Here is an 8810-nt window from a genome sequence, read left to right as displayed (position 1 = left end):
CAATTGTCTCCTAATTCCTCTCAACGTTGACTGACATACTCTGAACTCTCACCTTTCGTCCTAAGAGAGATGTAGGTTTCTGTAGACAACTGGTAACCAGTGAGAAGACGTCCTCAGGTCGGGTGAACAATTCACCAGACTTCTAGTTCAGTAATGAAATTCTAACAAGGCGGAGAAAATTGAGGAGTCGGACAAGCACACGTAACACTACCACTACTGATATTATTGTTGTTGTTGTTGTTGTTGTTGATATGATTTGGTATTGTTACCATTATAAGACAAGACACAGTAAACTATGCAGTACTCAACTGAGTCCGAAGGTGTTTATTGAAGGGTTAAACAGGCAGTTTCACTCTGGTGGGTCTACAAAGTATCTTGTTTAACGTTCCAAATACGTTTAATACAAATCGAGTATAAATAGAAATCAATAGCAATATTTCTTCGAGATATGTATTCTTCATGTACAGAATAAATGGCTTTTAGTATTTACAAACACGAGTTTACATAGCACTGTCAGAATCACGTAGGAGTAGGCAATCTGGCATGTTCTAGAATAATCAACACCTAACCGAAGAGCGGAGAAATCTGGGAATTGGCAGCAGGGGATAAAAGATCAGCGTCTGAATGATGGTGGATTTGCGTAGCCTGTTCGTCCTTACAAAGCAGGAAAGCAGCTGTGGATGAAGCAGGTTCCGGTCGAGTTCAGACGCACAAAAGACGACTCCAACTTTCTCAGAGAGACACTGGAAGTCCACACACACACACACACACACACACACACACACACACACACACACACACACACACACACACACACACACAGAGAGAGAGAGAAAGAAAGAAAGAGATAGAGAGTGAGTGAGACAGAGAGAGAGAGAGCCAGTCTCAGAGGCTACATAGAAATAATCAATGTAAAGGTTGAAAATACATCCACATAAATATATAGGCGTAAACCTGCTTGTAAAATTACTTTTACATTTGTGTCACTTATTCTTAAATGGTAGAAGTTACTGCTAAAGATATCCCCATCAGCGTTTTAGGAACTCAGCTGTACCCAAAACAAATCTTCAGACGAGGTTAAAGGTGCAGAATGAGACAAATGGATTCTGCTAATGTGCGCAAACACTTCTCCACATATACAGCAGCTAAAGATGAAGACTGAGGTAGATATACAACATGAGGAAGCCAACCGATTTTCGCAAAGCTCCATCAGTTCTACGTAACTTTAGCAAACCAAAATTGAGTAGCATAACTTTGGAAATTACCTTTGAACCTAAGTTCAATTTATATTGCAATATGTGTTCATTACTATAAACCCACTTTATTCTGCACCCCTTACATGGCATTCATTATTTTTTTTACTCCTTTTTATTATGAAGTTGTTTAATTACACAATTTCAGTATTTCTTTTCTTTTAGTGACATATTCTATCAATAGGGCATCTTTGGCATTGTCTAACCTGACTGCATCAAAAATCATTCCAAATATCATTCAGTAACATATACAGAGAACTGGTCAGAGAAAATGGTCAACGAGGTGGTAAGAAAGCAAAGTGCAGAGCGACAAGTGCTTCGTTATGCGCCCTGTTCACTTGTCGTGATGCTCGTCAACAATCAGCCAGTGCAATTTCAAACTCATGAAGTGACAAGGATACCACGATCTTTGACCTGTCCATGGGGAGTCCGCTAAGCAGATATAATTATAAAATAAAAGCTCAACAGACATAAAATAAAGCTTGCCTCTGAGCATCGTGCCTTTCAAAGGATGCATATAGGTCAAATGTTTGATGATGGGATCAGGTTTTCTTAATGTAAGTCCTGTATAGCAAGCACCGTCATTCATAAACCCCATCACCGAAACACACACACACACGCACACACACACACACACACACGCGCGCGCTATTTGCTCTGTATGACTGGGAAGGTAAACCCATATAAACTCACTGACAGGAATAGCCACCACGTGGCGTTCATTCTTAACTGTCACGAGTAAGACGTTCCTGCACGTGAAGGGGCTGGAAAACTATTCTGCGTGGAACCGGTAATCTCGACGTGGTCGAGTTCATCTTGATAAAGTCTGAATGCCTGTGATAAAGTCTGAGGCCATTCACAAATGAGTATACCATTTTAAACAGATGGCTTGAATAAGATGTTATGCTAATAACTGACCTTTTAAAATCCATATTTATTATTATTATTGTTATTATTATTATTATTAATAATAATAATAATAATAATAATTATTATTATTATTATTATTATAACAATAATAATAATAATAATACAATAACAAAAGAAATTTGAACTCACCCAGTCAACTTTGATATGGTTCTACGTACTTTTATAGTTGCAGGTCATATGACTATTTACAGCAGTAAGTGTGCAAAAACAAAAACTATGGAGAATAGAACAAGTCATTTCAATGCTACGTTTGCAGTATAGCAGGGGCACAGATTCAAGAAAAAAAGAAAAAAAAAACACCTGAATAGGGCACAAACATTTCCTTCAGGCAGACTTTGGTCTACTAAGAAAAATAACATTATTTACATAATACATATTCTAATGCCGGTACGAGTTTTGGGAACTATTTAGAATTACAAAAACAACAGAAATAATGAACTATTACAGTTTCATTCAATGATTAATTCCAAGTGTCGGGTGACACATTAATCGCGAACATTAGTTGCTCTGATTCATCTTCAATAACCTTGCTTTGGGTTACGCCTATGCCGCATAACAAAATATTTAGAAACAATACAATGTCTTAACAAACAAAAGGCTTAAGTATTCTATAATTTTGGGATACATGATTACTGTTTTTATTTGCTTACTGGTGTCTGATACCATACACCATATACATATAAGTTTCGCAAATATAATAGAAAGGTTACCGTAATTAGGGAACAACCCTGCACAGCGCAATGAACTACATTTTTATCTGTCAGAAGTGAGTGTCTCACACGCACACATTTCTGGGAAAAAAAGAGTAAAGAGTGTGACATGTTAATGAAATATAATTAAGGCTGGCGTGTCTGATGAACACAATTAATGCAGGTTTTCACGGTGAGAAATGCTTGGAATTTAGGAAGGAGAGGACGCACCTGTGGCACTTTGGAAAGTCTGGTATTCACTTAGTAAGCCTAAGAAATATTACAGCATAAATGACAATAAATGAAAAGCAAACATTATCATAAACAAAACGCTGTATTTAAGAGCAGCATATAAACATGTTTGAGAAAACAGAAGTATATGCTTTTACTAAGAGCTAAGGTTATCATTTCTAAACGCTCGAGTCAGCTAGTAATGTATACTCAGAGAAACGTGAAATAAATGCATAATGACTAATTTAGTCTCAGTAAACAAATTAGACACTTTAAACTGTATCAAGGCCGATAATTTACTCTGAGCGTAAAAGTTAGACCAGAAAAAGGCCAACAAAATAGCCTATGGAAAATTATTTTGTTTGCTTCTCTTAAATTCGCTACTCCCCCTTATTATCTGTCTCATTGAATTCTCGGAGAGATTAAGTGAAAGATAACGGCTAAAGCTTTGACTGTCAATGAAGCCGTTTTCTAAAGAAAGGGAGCTAAAGGTGGAAGTGGCATTCACTTAGAGGGATTTCATCGACGCCATTAATTGCGTTTGCAGGAGACACCGCATGCACGGCGTGTCTGTGTGACAGAGCTGTGCCGCTTGAAAGGCGACTTATCTACGCCAGGGCGATCAGACGGTTTAGAATTTGGGGAATTAAAACCTATAAACTTTCTTCTCCCAGCGTTTTCAAAGTGCCCACCCCGCTAAGACGTGCTCCCCGACGGCTCATCGGCTTTGTTGGACGAGGTGGAGGGGGGCTTGAAACAATGAGTACTGGTCAGAAATTAAAAGGCGATATTCACTTGGACAACAATTTGACTTCAAAGTACCTGTACAAAAACAGTATGGACCGTGAAGACTGCTTAACTTTTCCTTAAAGATACATCTATCAATTTACATTTTCCGAGAGCAATATGCTTTTTGTTCTTACTGGTCGTCGAGAAGTCTGTAAACACTTGAGGTAAAGGTTATTGAAGTACAGCTGTCCTGGTGGCTCTTTTACGCTTGGGTTTTGATACTCGGTGTGGCTTTCACATTTGGATCTTGTCCTGCATGGTGTCAGGGTTCATACTACAGACATGCTTTGATTGACTGTGTGTGTGTCAGAGAGCGAAAGGGAGAAAAAGAGAGAGAGAGATTGAGTGAGAGAGAGAGAAAGAAGAAGGGAGCGTTATCCCCTACAGCGGACTGTGAGCTCTATGATCAATGAGGTGCACACACCAACGCGTCCATTCACAAATCCACTCCGCGCGTCAGCACCTTTTGTAGTAGAGTCTAGGCCAGCGGCACCAACTGGCTGATGCGTCTCAGGCCCCAAAAGGAATCTCATATGTGGCATAGACAACAGCACTGGTCTCTTTAACTCATAGGAAGAGCGATAGAGCGCTGCAGTTATAACGCTCGCCTGTGCGCATGTCCAGTTTGTACTGAACATTTGTATTACGTGGGTGAATCTCACGAGCAGGTGACAGATTCATAAATCTCTAAAGAATATGAAACGACTTGGGGTCCATTTTTATTTTGGTTGTAATGAGATGCGTGTCAAATTCGACAAGAACGACATAGGCGGAACAACAAAAGCCCACTGGGTTTTAAGGTTAGTCTAGTCTAGAATATAGTAACATTTCTCAATTTTACTAAGCACAGTGGACATTAATTTTCATTTTACGTAGTGAATTCTTATAATATATGAACATGTGTCTAAAAGAAGGCGCCTAGGTATCGACCTGTGTAGCATGGTTGACAGTGTTGGTTGTAATAAGCTTCTGGTGCCCTAAGGGTAATCAATATTTCTGTTTACCCTCCAGGTACAAACATTAAAATTCAAAATTTAATTTTCCGTAACCAAATTAAGATTTTTTACAATATGATTTATAATTACAGCACATATATTCTTATTTTCTTAAAATCTAATTGATGAATTCAGTAATATAACCGAAGAAGATTAGGCCTGGAGTTAGTTCGCCTATCAAGGTCTACAGAAATACATGAGTGTGAGTATATTTATGCCACTCAAATGGCAAAAATACTATTGAAGTAAGTAATTTAATAAATAAATAGTAGATCGTCGTAAAAAAATGTACGTTGAGCGACCCTTTCTGGTCACCCAAACGCTCAATATAAACGCGTCATTCTGAAGATAAAGACGAAGGTACACATTCATTACAGCTCTTCTATAACAAAGATGCCTGTTGGCCACGAGTCTTTACGTATAAATAATTGCTTTCCTGTATACCCCATTGAAAACCAGACTATATGACGCCGGAAAGTGCTAACGCTTACGTGAATCATCTTAGTGAAAAGCGTAGCCTATATACTGGCTAACCCCTCCCAGATGTGTAGTAGATGTAGTTATAGATCAGCGGTAGAGTTGAATAGGCTATGCCCATGCGCGCATGAGCTCAACAACGCTGGTAAGATAGCGGGTGTGATGTCACATCCACTCAAAATAAAAACATCAACGTATGGCCCTGCCCCTTATGAAACAGATTTCATAGGCAGCACCAGTTCAGTGCTGACTGCGCTGTAAAAGGTACGGTCTTGAAACTAGCACTGTGCTCCTCCTCGTCCCTGACACAACAAGATTATTCTGCACACTGCACTGCACAGTGCTGGAAACTAGACACAGCGGAATTTATAACATTAGTTATAAAACAGCAATTAGTATATTATCCAACATTCATTTATCCCTTTATATACAATTAGTCCAGTTTATAAGACCACAATGAACACAGCAAGCTTTTCGAAATGAATTATATAAACTCCTCATCAGACTTAAACACCACCGAATGCAGTATGATACAATACGTAATGAAACAATGTTGATTGTATTACTGGCTTATTACAATAAATAAATAAAAAGGGAAACTATGGAAAGTGGCTAAAGGCCGGCATTTCTACCTTTGACAATGGAACTGGTGTAGTTTTATGTAGTTTCCGAAGATACCAACTTTTAATATAATTAGTATTTATTTAATTAGTTAGAAGATTTTGCCATATGGCTAAAAATGGTCTGTGCTAAACAAGTAATCAACCAATCAAACGAACGAATAAATAAATGATTTAGCGTTGTGTTGCCAATGTTCGATGGAAACAACGAAATACTTACGAAAGAAACTTCGAATTCTAGTAATTCGTAATGATCTGATATATAGACCAAGTTCTATCAATTTGGCACATTGAATTAAAATGTAAGAAAAGTCAGTTTATATCTTAAGTTGTTTCATTTTATATCCCTCAACGTCCTTGGCCTTCAATTGTTCACATTTTACAGAAGCCTAGCAAGGCCTATAGCCTATGTTCAGTCAGAGTTTGTTTGTTTGTTTTTTTTGGTTTTTTTTGGAGGAACCCGTCACTTCAGGTCATAACGGGCAGCCCACAGTAGATCGTAGTTGTCTGTACTACATTGAAAACGTTTAGGGTATCGTTTGCTGTTGCTGTAACGATGATAGTAAATACATATTGCCTTGCAAAAACAGACTTTTAAGATCCTAAAACAACAATCAACTTTATAAGTGTAAATACATAAACTGCAGGCTACTGGTGTATACTAACAATCAGTAAACATTTGAGATTCGTTGGAAGGGGGCGTAGAGTGCACTCCTGCATAGATCAGTGTAAACGTCCTTGCCGGGTGTGAAACCGAGGTAAGAAGGCAAGCCACGGAACTCGCGGTCCCTATACTGGCCCACTGTCTTCCGCTCATTTAGAGCTTGGGATTTTCCTCGCGTACATTACAAGAGCTGAAAAAATCGTAGAGAATAGCCCGTCTAATTACACCCGTGGCTTCCTTCAAGGCTTCGCTCAAGCCTATCGTGACCCGGTATATCAGCGCACACTTGAAAGGCCACTGTACCACTGTCCAGCATTCCAAAATGGCTGGTGTTTGGAGGTCTTCATCAGCGTCTATGGACATGTACGAATGTAACAAAGTCATGAAATATAGAAAATAATCTTGATTTACGACGTGAGACGTAGCAAAAAAGTAAAGAGACAAATATGATAGGCGTGGTCCAACTGAATTTCAAGTAGACAGCACAGAATTAGACACAAAATAACATTTTTATGTAAAAATCTTTTATTTCAGTGATAGAGGGTGACACGTATGTAAAGGAGAGAACGTATTGCGTCTTATGGTGGCGTGTTTGCTTTAGATGCATTTTTATACAGTCACCATTAGGTCAGTAGTGAGCTTAATCACAGTAGAAAAAGCTTATTATGCAGAGAATTAGCTTCAGTTTGATTGGACACTCGATTGTAGTGTCTATGTAATGAAATATGCTATCTAAGAGCTACCATCTTAAGGTGCCACTTCAACGACAACACAAACAGATGAGCACTTTCGCAGATATAGCCTACGTGCCCCACCGTACTGCCTAGCTGGAATTACAGCAAGGAGTGCTTGAAAGCTTAAATCTAATTTATCGTACTTTGTAACATGCCCTCTGAGTTCTGCAGACCAGGGCATTACATCTGACACTGATACCCCACAACCAAGAGAAGCGACGGTTCATTAGAAGAATCCTAAATCACGCTCCCCCGTTCTGCGCGTCAGTCTACTACTCCCGACTACCTGAAGCGCGCTAGATACAAGGCATTTGATAAGGCATATTTGAGCTTTACAGCAACTTATTAGCTCTGGTCGGAATGAACACAGAAAAATCTAACAGGAGTTTTAAAAGTTTCATCTTTGGCGCGCCTTTACAACATGTGTTCGGTGAGCACAAACGTTTGCATCACCGATTTCTTTTAAAGAGGCAAAGGCCCTTTACCACTGTCCGCAACATCGACATTACATTCAAGATCACCCATAAGGACTTGGTGCTATACTGGAGACTATTCACTTTAGAGGGCAGAGCGTAGAAGGGGAAGGGAGTGCGTTGCGTGTTCGGCGTGTGCTATATGTGTTGTGTGTAGCGGAATTATCTCTCATAATTGTGTAATTCCATCTGAAAGCAAAGACGAAACGGTTAATTTTCAAAACAGGAAGCGCTTTCTTTTATTACGCTTACACACAGTTTTCATTATGTTAGTAGCCTTCCAAACAAGTCCACAAAGCAAAATCGACACAGATATATTTCCTCTATATAAACCACAAAATAAATACATCATAATAGATGTAAATTATCTATGTGAAGCGTTGTAGGAGAAGACGACCTCGGCACGCAATTGTTCTGCCTCCACCCATTTCTGGTGTGGATCTCATGTCCGAGGCCTGCGCGTTTACATAACTTGCGTCGTAAAGACAGTAAAATGAGATCATTATCATTAGATCTCATGCCATCCTCCGAAGCACGCGCGCTTATCTCTCGTTTGTGAGTAAAATCTAAAATGAGAACACCTTTGGCTAACACAGCCTAAACGACAACAAAATGTGTTTTCGCATACTTAACCTGCACACGTCTATATTTGTGATGAAACAAAACAAGTGGCAGAACCTTTAGTGATCAGTTTATGCATCACCATAAAGATATGCAAGTTTTATTTCACGCCACATATAGCATCGCAATAGTGCATTGCATTTATGATTTGGTGCAACACTGTATCTTTAAAAACGCGAGGCTGAACGTTGCCAGTTACTCTCGAATCAGGGTCATGTGACAAGCTCCCTTGTAATCTATTGGTCGAAGGCACGTGTCTAGGATACTGGAGTGTAACGTCACTAGGGGGCTCGTATTAAAAATAAGAACAAAAATCCGGAGTGAAAGTATTTCA

The 8810-nt window shown here is 39.1% G+C and overlaps 1 long non-coding RNA gene across 1 annotated transcript in view; it reads right to left on the bottom strand.

Annotated features, from left to right (window-relative positions):
* Positions 1-309: 309 nt before the first annotated feature.
* The window catches only part of LOC113585044, a 44282-nt gene continuing 35781 nt past the window's right edge, over positions 310-8810 (bottom strand). Inside the window, exon 4 of the long non-coding RNA XR_003411458.2 lies at positions 310-743. This is a non-coding gene — a long non-coding RNA (uncharacterized LOC113585044). The remainder of the gene's footprint in view (positions 744-8810) is intronic.

The sequence above is a fragment of the Electrophorus electricus genome, chromosome 18 (assembly GCF_013358815.1).
Source record: "Electrophorus electricus isolate fEleEle1 chromosome 18, fEleEle1.pri, whole genome shotgun sequence".
NCBI lineage: Eukaryota > Metazoa > Chordata > Actinopteri > Gymnotiformes > Gymnotidae > Electrophorus > Electrophorus electricus.
The sequence above is the reverse complement of the archived record's forward strand: the minus strand, read 5'-3'. Positions and strand labels throughout refer to the sequence as shown.